Source organism: Ochotona curzoniae, unplaced genomic scaffold, assembly GCF_017591425.1.
Source record: "Ochotona curzoniae isolate NIBS_2020 unplaced genomic scaffold, NIBS_Ocur_1.0 contig_50, whole genome shotgun sequence".
In the NCBI taxonomy this organism is placed as follows: domain Eukaryota; kingdom Metazoa; phylum Chordata; class Mammalia; order Lagomorpha; family Ochotonidae; genus Ochotona; species Ochotona curzoniae.
This window is the reverse complement of record NW_024466446.1, coordinates 3697337-3709884: the sequence shown is the minus strand read 5'-3', so window position 1 is coordinate 3709884 and position 12548 is coordinate 3697337.

Below are 12548 nucleotides of genomic sequence, written 5' to 3'. Positions count from 1 at the left end.
GAAGCCAAAATGCCAACGATGCTAGAGCTTGCGACTTTACTCTCACTGCTTATTTTTCATAGTTTTCATCTGCTGGTTCATTTCCCAAGTGGATCTTGTAAGCAGGTCTGGGCAAGTTAAAACAAGGAGCCAGGAATTGCACTCAGGGCTGGCATTGGGACTTGGGTCATCACCTCTTGCCTTTCCAGGTGTGTTAGCAGGAAATTGGATTGTAAGCAGAGCTGCTGAGACTGAAACCTTCGGTCTGATAGGGGATGCTGACACTGCATCTGATGTCTTAACTTCTGCACAATAGCATCAGCCCCAGGAGTGTGTGCGCGTGTGTGTGCTTAGTAAAAATATCTCCTGCTTCCTCTTCAAGACTTGAAAATCTTTTTGGGTATCCTGGTGAGATTTTTTTTATGGAAGAGGTGGCTGTGTTCATAACAATGATTTCAGAAGTTGTTGTTCCTGTTTACTAATATTTAAAAATATATTAGAAGCCCAAACCTGCTTAACTGTGATTTGTGTTCATATCTTTTACATTTGCAAAAATGTAGATGAAGGGACATGATTCCATTTTTTTTTGTTTTAGACAGAACTTTCAGCTAGTTCCTCCCAGTTGAGTTAACCAGAAGGCCAAACAACTATTCCCCAAATATTTAATCTTTGTAACTTGAAATCTTAAACATGGGTTCACTATCTACCCTACAGCAGCCTGAATATCTTTCAAGAAGTCCTAAGATTTAAACTGTTTCTCCTATTTTTTTTTGTATTTTAAATGAAATCTTACCTTGCTCCTTTCATGTACATTTTATAAAGTGCATCTTCTTTTATATTTCATTTCACTGTTCAAAGTGTACTGTTTCTCTCCTGACATTTGTATGCATTTGTATGAAAAGGCTTTTGAATGTCTTGACATTGTTGATCTTTCATAATGTTGAGGAATTTAGCCTGGAGTGTGCCTTTTAGCAGAAAGGCATCTGCTAAAAATTATCTTCTCACTTAATTACTGAAATAGCTCTTCTGCTGAAATTTGATATAAAATTCCTATACCATATTGCAAGCTTCACTTTTAAGAATACCAACACAATGGACAAATGTTTTCCATCAGATGTGTTTGATGACTGATATTTTGGTTTGCCAGTATAGTGAAATGAGATTAGTGCTGCCAGACCTGCACTCCTCGCCCCTCTTTCAAATTTGTTTAAAGAAACAGCTGGTGACATTACTGGGGTTGAGAAATGCAGCTACCTTCTTTATATGCTGTATAATTTTGTTCTCTGGATTTCCTGGTTAACTTGGCAAGCTTTCTAAATCAATGTTTAAATAGGAAAATGTCCCAGACAACCGAAAAACCCTTGTGGTTCTTAACTACATTTATAAAGCAACAGTTGATAATGTCCCAAATCAGAGAGTATTACAGTCGCTTAAAATGTATAATGTTCCTCTGGGGATTATGATACTTTAAAATTTTAAATGTTTGGTTTGTGGAGGCTAATTACTGGAGATACTTTCCAAAATTTAAAGTCAAAATGACACTAATGTAAGATGAGGAAATGACAAAATTTAGCAGTTTTTCACAAAGGCTTTGTGATGATTTGTCAGCGAGGAAGAAATCAGGCTGAATGGAAGAAATTTCCCCATCAGAATTAAAGCTGATGATCTTTGACAATGTGTATCATCAGGCTAACATTTGTCACAAATGTTCACTTCTGCTCCTCTGAATCCACAAAAGTAAACTTCCAGCCGACACACTGACGAACACATTTCCATGTTGACAGCCAAACCAATTGTTTCTGCTGATAGAGTTTCTTTCTGAATGGAAGTGGGCCAAATTTTTCATTATAACTCTTCAACCAGACAATTCTAACAACTCAAAAAAAGAAAAAATAAATCCAGAAATGGAATTTCACTGCAACCACTTGTTTTTTGCTGCCGATTCAACCATCACCTCGCTCGTTCATTTTGCCCCTTTCCACGGTTGCTTTGGCAATGGGGTATTTGACGTCTTACCTTCTCTTGGATCCTCCTGCTGTCACTGTCCCGATTAACTTGTGTCAAGGGGGAAACAGGAAGGGCATCTTGGCCATAGCTATCTGACTTATCTGCTGGTTGGACAAAATCAGAAACAAGTGCAAATGTCTATTGCTGTGCCAGCAGCCGTTCCCAGATTGCCTTAAGAGCGCTGGAAGGCTGCAAATAACCCTTGGCATGCGACTGTGTTCTTTTAGGTCAGACTCTTGGCGGATGTGCAAGTCTTGCTGTCAACGCAGCATCACGATGCTGTCTGTAGACCTTTTGCGATGAGAGAAGCTCTGCCTGCTGGCCTTGGTTTTGCTGAAGGTGACATGGCTGGCTGCTTAGGCTGCAGGATGTTCTTCAGGGATGAGAGACTGGGCTTGTTATGTGTTGTCAGCTGTGGACTTAGATGGTGCTTAGCAATTAAATTCCAGGAGAGGATTCACTGTGGAAACTATGTTGAGCATGAATACTCTTGAAAACCCCTTAAGTCAGAGTTTCATTATAGGATAGTCTGTCCAAATGAAAGGCTTAATGGTAGACAGAGAGGAAACAGAAGTATATAGTCAAAGATGGTGTGTGTGTGTGTGTGTGTGTTTGTGTGTGGTGCTTGGTGAAAGAGTTTATTTCAAGATACAGGCATCTTGGGGAAAGAGAAATTTCTTCAATCAAAATGTGCTTTTGCCACCTAGCAAGCCAGTAGAAAACATTTAAAATTTTTTTATGGTCTTATTATTATTTTATTTTGATGATGTTTACATTGTCGATTAGGGCGCAAGGGGCAGTTTAACTTGACAGAATTAGCTCCTAGAGCCATCATCTGCCAGCTGATGCTGTGGCAAAGCCAAACCAACTCACACTCGCTCTGACCTATGTAAAAAGCATTCCTAAAGGGACAGAGGTGGCTGCATGATGAGGTTAGAAATAAAGCAATGAAGGCCTGCCATTACGGCTCAGTGGCTAAATTCTCACCTTGTTCACATGGTGATCCCATATGAGCTCTGCTTCATGTCTGGCTTCTCTAATTCCCATCCAGTGCCCTGCTTGTGGCCTGGGAATGCAGCAGAGGATGACGCAAAGCCTTGGGACCCTGCACTCACATGGGAGACCCAGAAGAAGCTCCTAGCTCCTGGCTATGGACCAGCTGAGCTCTGTCTGCTGCAGCCATTGGGCAAGTGAATCAAAAGATGGAAGATCTTTCTCTCTGTAAATCTTCCTTCCCAGTGAAAAGTAAATGAATTAAAAAAAAAAAAGACAAATCAATGAGTTTATTCAATTTAAAATTTGGCAGGTGTTTAGGCTTTGTTCTGATGAGGGTCCTTCCAGTTTCAGGGATGAGTTCGGTCAACCAGGTGGAGGCCTCTTGAAAATGGGACTCAACATCAGTTGGGTGGCAGCTTCTTTGGGCGAGAGTCTTTTGTTCCAAACCACCTCCCCTCAGGGGGCTCCTGAATGTGTTTTAAAAAACATAAAATAAGTTCTGATGTAGCCCTGTCTCTCAACTGGATTTGGAAGCTTTACAAGTTTTGTGGATGGAGGCAGATTTCAGACCACAGACTTTGCCTTGTGTTTTAACCAGTGCAGCTGAATAAGCATGGAATAATAGGGTGGCTTGTGGTAATGATAATTGGAGACGTTGTTTTTATGTGCAAGGGGAAAATATTTGGACCCGACTGAATGCCTAAAGTATCCAGTAAGTTTCTGGACAATAAAAGTGACTTCCAAAGATAACTACTAAAAGTTGACCCAGGCTATAAAAGAGGCTAAAAATAAATAGTGAACATCCAAAAAATTTGGTCTCACATCCTCTTTCTATGCTTAACTCCAATTAGCAGTTGGGATTTTAAATGTGAGAAATGAGTGTTGCAAGACAGGCCAGTGCGATTGACAGATGATATTTAAATTTCATGTTCTCATATAAATCACATTTAAACAGATAGAGAAACATTAGCCAGGGTGAAGCAGAAAGGGTACATTCCAGGAAATAGGAGAGCACATGCCAACGGTAAAAGGGCACCTGGAGACGGGAGCATGAAGGGAAGCATGGAAATAATGGTTTGGTGTTACTGTGACCAGATAGCCCAGCGACATTCAGTGAGCAGCGAGCTGAACTGCACTGGTGGCTGGAACTCCACCAGCAACCGGGTGGGAAGGGACCTTCACCAAGAGCTCAGGAAGTGAACTAAAAGAACTGGCCATCCTGCTGAGTTGTTTGATTTGACTATGGGCAGAGACAGAGCAGAAGACCCCAAACAGGCAGTGTGGGAACAGGGTGGATCTCAGAGCCCAAACCCCTCAGTCGAGCTGAATTGGGTGCGATCTTCTGCAGGCAGGCAAAGACTATGGGACAGGACTGCACATGCAGTAAGCTGGGAACAAACTCATTTTGGGCTCAGTAATTTGCAACAGCATGGCATCCTTTTAGGTTCTACCCAAAATATGTCTAAGCAGCTCCGAGAAATAATGGCCAGCAGATCAAGAACTCCACGAGTGGCACATCAGGTACCTATTTGTACAGTGTGGCAAAGGCTTTGAGACTGCAGGGACAATAGTGAGCTGTGCATGCCCTGAGCTGGAAACAAACTCACTGAGCTCAATGCATGGCGCTGCTCCCACATTGAAAATAATACAAAACAACTGGCATTTTATAATTTTCCCAGTGGGGGCAACACCACTATTTGTCAGGATCAGCATTAGTAGAAACTCAGGAGATGGACTGGGACTGACACAAGTGGGTGTACACGCATCATACCTCGTGTTCTGACTGCTGTGCAAGTTTTCTGTTGGTTTCCGGTAGAAATCGTTATTCCTTGGTGTACTATCATCGCATTCTCATTGTACTTCAAATTTTAGTAAGAATGATTTTAGAAAATCTTTTAAAATTTCCTTGCTCTTTCTCTTTATCAAACAGGGTAATTAATTCTGTTGCTCAATTAGGTGAAACCGTTTGTGGATATAGTAGTTTTTACATTTCCTGGTAATGTTTTGTTTAGAAATTGTGCATGTACATCCAGAACTTCATTTCAGCGTGGAGTTTAATGAATTTTAATGCATGTGATTTATGTAAATAAACTAACAAAATAAAGAAAAAAATGCACAGCTCCCAAAACTCTCCTCAACATCCTGTCACTAGCTCCTGGCAAACACTGACTTACTCTCCCTCTCTCTAGAAGGAGTCTTTTCAAGGATGTCCTATAAATTGAACCAGACTATACACGCTTTTGAGAATGGTGTCTCTGAGACCGTCTCCTTTTACTTGCATAATGCCTTTGAAATTTATCCACCTTGTTAGATGAATCAATAATTTACTGTTTATTTATTCAGCTGCTGAAGGACTTTTGGGTTATTTCCAGTTGTTGGTGATTATGAATAGAACTGCTATAAACTTTTGTGTACAGATTCTTATGCGAGCTCAAATTTTAATTACGCTCAGGTAAATACCTAAGTGTCGGAATGGCAGGGTTGTAGGGTAAGGGTATATTCAACTCTAGGACACACTGCCAAACAGCTTTCCATAGAGCCTGTATCATTGAGCATTTCCATTAGCAATGTTCCCGGTGTCTAATGTCCTTGCTGGTTCAAACAGTGCTTCGACATTTTGCCGTTCTGACTGTGGTGCCAAATGTAATACAGCTCCCTGCTAATATGGCCAGGAAAGTGGTAGAAGATGGGCTGAATGCTTGGGGCCCAAACCCATGTGGGAGGCCCATAAGCTCCTGAATCCTGGTTTTGGACTAGGCCAATGTCAAACTAGCCTTGCTCCTGCCATGTGGCCATTTAGGGGATTGGAACATCTCACTTAGTCTCTCTGTTTCTCTGTGTATCCAAGCTTTCAAATCAATCAATCAGTCAATCAATCAATCAATTTGTTCCTTTTTAAAAAGTTCTTATGTTATAGTTTTAGTTTGCAGTCACGAGGGTAGAATCTTGTTTGGAATCAAGGCTATTGAGGATGTAATTGGTTAAGATAAGGTCATATGGCAATAGGGTTGCCCTTATACCCAGCTAATTGGTCTGTTGTAAAAAGGAAAGATTTAGACCCAGACGTAAGCACAGGAGATCACCATGTGAAGATGAAGGCAAGGATTTGGATAATGTTTCAAACGGCTAAGGAATGCCAGAGATTGCAAGAAACTGTGAGAAGCATATAAGGCAGCAGGAACAGGGTCCTTCCCTGCCCTCAGAAGGAACCAAATGTTGACCCACAGCCTTTGCTGATGTGAAACCTGTCGTTCCCAAAACTGTGTGATAATTCATTTCTGTGGCTTACCTATTTTTCCAGCAGTTTCAGTCAATGAAAACAAGGGGTTTTTTTTTTGTCTGATCTGCTCTACATGTATGGATTTTAGCATGCCTTTTGGCATGCTGGTGGTGAGGGCAAAAGATTAGCCTGTTGATGCTATGGTGCCTGCTGCCTGATTGTGTTTTTATCAGATTATTGTGAACGATGTTCTTTGTAATTTTTTCTTGTCTTAGCCTCTTAACCTTCCAGGATATCTAGTGGTTTTTTCCCCTTTATTTCCTGATACTGATAACCATGTCCTCTTTTTTTTTTTTTCTTTTTTTAAGCCCTTGTACTATCTCATTAGCAAGAAGCTGATGCTAAAACAGGAATGAAAAGTACAGCATGTGGGACTTGAACCCTATTTAGATATTGGGTGTGAGTGCTGTGCCCCCCCAATTTTTTTTAAAGATTTATTTATTTTTATTTGAAAGGCAGATTTACACACATGAGAGAGAGAGAAAAAGAGAGAGAGAGAGAGAATCTTTCATTTGCTCATTCATTCCCTATAACGATGGCAATGGCCGGAGATGGGCTGGTGTGAAGCCAGGATTCCAGGACTTCATCAGGTCTCTTGCAAGGGTCCAAGCATCTGGGCCATCCTCAGGGACTTTCTCAGCTGCATTACCAGGGAGCTGGATTGGAAGTGGAGCAGCCGGGACTTGAACCGCCTCTCATACATGTCGTCAGGTGCTGTAGTTGGCAGCTTTCTTCACGATACCATGGTGCTGGCCTTGCTCTAACTTTTTAAAACTCTGTTCTATGATTACAATTTTTTCTGTTCCGTATTTTATGTGTTATTTTCTCTTACTCTCCCTTATTTAGATTCATGAAAAAAAATTTTTTTTTTCCTGTTAGTTCCCTTGAAGAACCAGCTTCTGGATTTATTTGTAATGCCAACAGGTTTTTCTTTTTCCTTAATTAGACTTGTATAACTTCCTTGTTTCTTTTAGTTTGTTCTTGATGTTTCAATATGAGCACTGCCTTTTGTTTTTATTTATTTTATTTTTCCCTGTGGTAGTGAAAGTTTTGCAGGTCATGTTTTCTCCTGAGTTAAGGCTTTTGTTTTCCGCCAAAGGTGTTTGTACGAGGTGTTTTCTTGTGGCATTGCTTTCCAGTCAGTTCATAATCTCTTTTGATTTCTTCTTATGGTAAGGTTTAGTTAGAAATTTTTCTAAGATTTTCGGATATAAAACATTTTTGTACTCTTTAAAATCTGTTTCTACTGATGTAAAGAATAGACTCTGTACAAAGCTGACATTAAAGTAACTTAACGAAAAGTGTAGCTATTATATATTGTGTGTATATACACGTATGAGCATGTATATATATATTGTGTGTGTATAGTGAACCTAAGTGCAATGGCCGGTGCTGTACTGATCCGAAGCCAGGAACCAGGAACCTCTTCCGGCTCTTCCGGGTCTCCCGCATGGGTGCAGGGTCCCAAAGCTTTGGCTGTCCTCAACTGCTTTCCCGGGCCACAGGCACGGAGCTAGATGAGAAGTGGAGTGGTAGGGATACAAATTGGAATCAATATGGGCTCCCAATGAGTGCAAGGCAAGGATTTTAGCCACTGAGTCATTGTGTTAAGCCCATAAAACCAGATTTATCAACAAAACCACCACCCTCAGTATCTATTCTTTCTCAACCGGTTTTATTTGGTCCCCTATCCTCACTCCCTCCCTGGTGATCCATGATCAGTGAGAATCAGGTTAGGTTGTTTTAATCTGAATTCCTCGTACAATTTTTTCCATTCCTGTCTCCAGTTTGTTGGTCATGCATTCCTGTTTGCTCATGCTGTATTTGGATTTGTGGCCCCTCTCCCTCTTTGCAAGACCCCATCGCAGTGGTCCCTCTACATTTTGCCATAGCCCTGAATAAAGTCTTCCTGAGTGGCAAATCTTTGAACCAATCACTGAATGATTTTGATTTTGTTTAGCGTGAGAGGAAAGGAGAAGAAAAGAGAGAGGGAGAGGGAGAGAATGCGTAAGGGATGCAAAGGCTGTGTTAGAATTCCCTTCTCCCGCAGTAAGTCAACAGTCTTGTCTCCTACAGAACAAATTGAAGACTAGAGAAGAACCGGAACTCCTTCTTACCCTTTTAATGGTGTTTGGATGCCAACTCTAGCTAAAGCATATGCTGAAAGCTAAAGGGAGAAATTCCCCAGGGAAGACTTTTTCCCGCTGTTTTTGTTAAGTGCATATCATCACTGAACTCTCAAGACTTCCATCATTTAATGACACAGGACACATGCGGTAAAATGCAGGTGTATTGCTTTAACTGCAAGTATGTATTTAACAAATTTCCTCTCAGCTCTTCTGGTGTCAGACACAGCATGACAGTAGTTAAGGAGCTGTCACCATTACCATTAAAAACCTTATTGTTTAGGCTTTGCTTCCTTGACTGTTTCAAATGACATCTAGCTGAAACTTGCCAAAGAAGTTGTCAGCTTAGCTATGACTTTGATTTTGAAAAACTGTTGAAAATAGGAAAGCCATTTATAGTGACAGAAGAAAGAGAATTTGGCTGGCATCAAATGTCGTTTCTGGCTGAAATATACTTGTTCGTGAAGTTTTCCAAACAATTGCCGTATGGATTGGTACATTTTGACACTTCAAAAATAAGCATGCCTGAACACAGGACAGATAATTAACTGGGAAAATATATGTCTGCACGTATATTAGAAGTGTTTTGTGGCTTCATTTCACCAAGGGTGTCCAATATGTCACAGGGTAGGATGGAAAAAGCAAGATTCTATTCATACAGCAAAATGAATCAGGAACCTTTCCAGAAGCTTCGACCACAAAAGGTCGTTCTCAATAGTATAAGCAGTATTGAGTTGTGAGTAGGATCAGATTAACAAATTCATACCAAAAGAGGAAAAAGAAAATCTAAAAACTACTTAGGAAAGAGAATCCAGGTTCTTACTTTTTTCCCCAGAAAGTCTACTGATGACCCTTGTTTCATGGGAATAGTGGATTATAGATATCAGTGAACGATTTTTTTACAAGTCCTATGGGAAAACAAGTTGAGATTCTAGTCCAGCTCAAATGTTGGTGAGGAAGGTACAATACAGGACTTAGTGTTTTCACATAGCAGATCAAGCCCATACCCAGGATTTCCACATTCTGTATCAGAGTCCTGGGTGCTCCGATTTCTAACTGCTCCCTGCTAATGTGCCTCCAAAGCCCGGGATGGAAAATGGCCCAGGAGCTCCCATTCCTGCCACCATGCAGGAGACCAGGTGGAAATCCTTAACCAGCCAGGCCAAAAGGCTATTTGGGGACCACATGAACAGACAGACCATCTCTTTGTCTCTCTGCTTTGCTATTCTGCTTTTTTCAACTAAGTTCCTTTCTTTAAAAGAGTGAAAAGTACAGACAAACGTAGCTTTACAAAGACTGAATGTTTATCATTTCTAGTTTATCGTTCATTGATTATTGTTTCTACTGGGAGACCTACTGACATTTATTTCAGTAAGCAGCACATCGAATCCAAAAGGGAAAAGTGGGCGGTGAATAAAAGGGAACAGCAGGCTGCCAAACGCAAACTGTTACTGCACATGAGCACTCGACGCCCTTCCATAGCATGGCGAGGGGGGCAGGGAGGAAGCCGTTCGGGCTTCTATTCAGGGTAATAAAGCCTTTTTCTTTTTATTAAAAATAGAGTTGGTTGAAAACATGTTAAAAAAAATAAAGGACAACCATAGAAACAGTAGAAGTAGAATTAGTGAAGCCAAATTACCCTCTGAAATCGTGATGGTCCTCAGGGCTGGAGCTGACTTTGAGTCTTGGTTTCCAGGTTAATGTCTACGCATGGATTGGACTCCAGGTCCCTCGTTAAGATGGAGGCTCACCTGATTGGTGAGAGTTACAGAGAAAGAGGGAGAGACAAAGAGAATCGGTTCATGTAAATTCCATTCTGCCTCAACTGGGAGGCTCCATGGTCTCTCCCCAAAGTATCAGCTGTCTATTGCTGCCCAAATGCATGGGAACTGTCCAGCCTTTTCCAGCAACTTCACCTATTCCATGGTGACTTCAGTCCAGCATTTGGTGTTACACATTCATTTCATCACAAGGACGTTTATGTTGAACATTATTCTGGCTGATCCATGAGTTTCTCATGAGTCAGAATTACGCTTTTTGTCCTTGAGAACTCGGTCTCCAACTATGAAATGCACAGAATCCAGTTTCTGAGAGTTTCACATAGAAGAGTCCTTTCGGGGTAGGGTGGCATCCTTTGTGGTTTCCTGGCATCAGGCCCTGCCAGCTCTCCGAAGAGTTGCCTATTACCTGCATACACCCTCCAGGCAACATTTGTTGGACTCACCTGGGTTTTATGATTGCTTCTGATCTGCGTCTGTGTTCACATTCCCCCCAGTACCAAACCTATAATATTTAACCTCGCTTTCTCTGATTTTGTTGGTGTTTTCTGAAGTAAGATTTACGGATGTGTTAAAAAAAAAATATGACCTATGTTGAGAACAAAAGAACATAAACCTAACAAATCTAAAACAAAACAAAACGCATTTAACCTCTAGTACATGGATCTAACCTTTACAGTTCCAATGAGAATGACAGTGTACATTTCATATCTTCCTGTGACTGCTGCTTTTTCCTTTCTCTGTGAAGTTATCCGCAACAGACCCATTGGTTGTGTTCCCCATCCGTCCTAGCCTCTGGGGTGATAAGTATTAGGATGGGGAAATTCAGGCAAGATAATTAGGATGAAGTGCTCACCAGGAGATCAGTATTGTGATAAAAAGAGTTGCAAGAAAGCTGTCTGGTTGCCACATGACCATGCAGAACCATGGCGGCCACCCATAACGAGGAAGGGGACGCTCACTGGGCGGTGTGTTTGTGGACACCTTGATCTGAGACTCTCCAGCTCCTGTACTGTGAGGAATAAGTATTTGCTGACTAAGCCACCTAGCTTAGGGGTTTCTGTTGTAGCTGCTTGAACTGACTACTATGATAGCATCTCCTTCAGAATCCTCAGAGTTATAAAAATTCAGTATCGAACCTGTGGATTTATGTGTGAGAAAAGGATAAACTCTCTCTTGCTCAACCACCAGTCAGTTGGAACTGGCTGATGATAATAATGCTGGAAGAATAAAGTATCAGAGTCACGTGGCATTTGGTTCGGTGATAGCAAGGTGTGAAAAAGCAATGAAGAAACACAGGGCATGAAAAGTGACGTCCCAGCTCCCTACAACTTGTGTACATTCTTTGAAGGGTGATTACTACTAAAAGAGTCCACCATCAAATCTTTAACATAGAAATCACAAACAAGATCTAAGAGTTAGAGGAATAAATAGATGAGTGGTGTAATTCAAGGTATCAAGTTAGATTATATAGACTTTATTATGCCAAGAAAATTGTGTGAATGTAAGAGCTCTGGAGGGGACAAGTTTTCACCCCTGTTGTATTGGGGGAACAGTCACATGATAATGAGCCATTAATTCCCTGTGCGACATCTGTCCTTACATTGTTGTTTAGTCTCTCAGTTCCTTCTGCATGCCTGCTGAAGGTACTTTTGTCAGTTATACTGCTTCCCGCATCAGAGGAAACGGTTTCAACCTGCTAATCAAATTCCTACCATCCCACACGACCCAGGTCAGGCTTTTTTTAAAGCTAGCTCCCACCCACACTCAGAGCCCTAATCATTCCCACCTTTATTCAACTTTAGTGCTTCATACTTCAACTATAACACTTGTCAACTTCCCTACTTTTGTCATTTTCACTTTGCATTTTTGAAAAGCTACTAAAAAGGAATCACGTAAACTTCAGATCGTACCAAAGAAAGACAAACATGCTTCAGTCCAGCTGTTTAATGATGGTGACTTTTAAGTTCTATTCGTCTTTTCTGCTATATAAAGTCACATTTGTTTCATATCAAAATTCCCTCCTCCCCAAAACGTTGCTGCAGATGGGAGCGAAAACACAGGTGTTAGCATGTAGGTGTAAACGGGGAGGCCATGGTGTTTTTTAAAGTCGCAGAAGAAATAAATGCAGCCTGCGAGGGTCAGACGTTTTTAACATACAAATAGCCTTGTGGAGAATGTTCTCATTTATGAAGCGTTATAACAACTCCAAGGCCCTTCATTTCACAGTAGCATTTCCTGAGCTCATTATGTGCAAAGGACTGTGTATTCGGGCATGTTCAGTCTTGGGAAATTCAGCTACTTCGACTCCAGTAGATGCAAATGTTATATGTACATACGAAAAGAAATTCATTAGACATCCCTGATGGTAAATTTCGTAGG